This window comes from Photinus pyralis, unplaced genomic scaffold (assembly GCF_008802855.1).
Source record: "Photinus pyralis isolate 1611_PpyrPB1 unplaced genomic scaffold, Ppyr1.3 Ppyr1.4_LG5, whole genome shotgun sequence".
In the NCBI taxonomy this organism is placed as follows: Eukaryota; Metazoa; Arthropoda; class Insecta; order Coleoptera; family Lampyridae; genus Photinus; species Photinus pyralis.
The window spans coordinates 18,374,759-18,376,093 of NW_022170596.1; positions in this window are offsets into that span (position 1 = coordinate 18,374,759).

Genomic DNA, 1,335 nt, shown 5'->3' on the forward strand with positions numbered 1-1,335 from the left:
CAACCAGGATTTTGAATTCGATGTCTAAAAGATTGAAATGAAAAGATTCAAGATTGATATTTCAAGAGATCTCTTGGGTCTATGCAAGTACTACCGGCGATTTGTTCATGGATTTATCGGTATTGCAAAGCCATTTACCATGTTAACAGAGGAACACAGAGATTTCAAATGGGACGATGGATGTAAGCGGATTTAAAGATCTCAAACAAGCTTTAGTTACGGCTCCGGTGCTCAGCTATCCAAGAAGAGAAGGGGCGTTTGTCTTAAGACACTCGTAATGTTGGAATGGGTGCTGTACTATTCTAAATCCAGAAGGGGCCCCAGAGAGTCATTGGATATTTTAGTAAAAAACGGAACGTAATCTGTGTTACCCGAAGAACTGTTAGCATCAGTTAGTCATCAAGTCAATCGAATATTTCCATAAGTATCTATATGATTAGAAGTTTCTCGTCTACCGCCAGAATGGAAGTGAAGTACGACGTGAAGGTTCAAGCTAGTGGTTATCAACCTGGAGATCTGGTTTGGGTGTATCATCCCCCAAAGCAGACGCGGTCTATCTCCGAAGTTACAAAGAGCTTGCGAAGGACCATATATAGTCGTGAACAGAATAAACTACTTATTATATCGGATACGAAAACTACCACGAGGAAAACCGACGGTGGTGCTCATAAATCGGCTGGCCCACACGCGGGACAGAATGAGCCCGAGGAACAGGAAGCAGCGAAATGTGATGCAAGTGAGGCCACGACAATCTACTTTTCGCGGAATTTTAGCACGTTACGCTGGAACGCAAAGGGCACGCTTTGGGGTTGCCCGTGAGGAATGTTTGATGCACGAAGGACGTCAAGATGTCCAAAGGTATTGCTGTAGAATTTAAGTTCCGGTTTGGGCGCTTTTTAAGAAAATTCCTATTAAATTTGCTGAAAGGATCTTCTCTGGGAAGATTTTAAAATTGAAACTTCAAGATTTCTAAAAAAAACTCTGGGAATGTGAGGTTTACGAGAATGTTATCGGTTGTAGATAAAGGTAACCAAAACCAAGAGCCCGACAACGTTTCTAAGAATATTGCGAAAATCATTTCTAAGAAATTTCCTAAAAGTTTATTAAAAGGTTTCTAAACCCTATCAAATTCCTATAGGAAGACGTCCAAAAAGGCTTTTTAGGAAAGTGTTTAAAATGGACTTACATGGTCTTCGAAGAAGATTACTAAAAAACGGTAAGAAATGTTTCTAATAATATAAAACAAGAATTTTAAGAGAAAGTTTGAGGTTCTAAGGAAAGCGCTTTTCTCTGAGAGTATTTCTAAGAAGATTGCGAAAAGCCTTACTAAGTGTT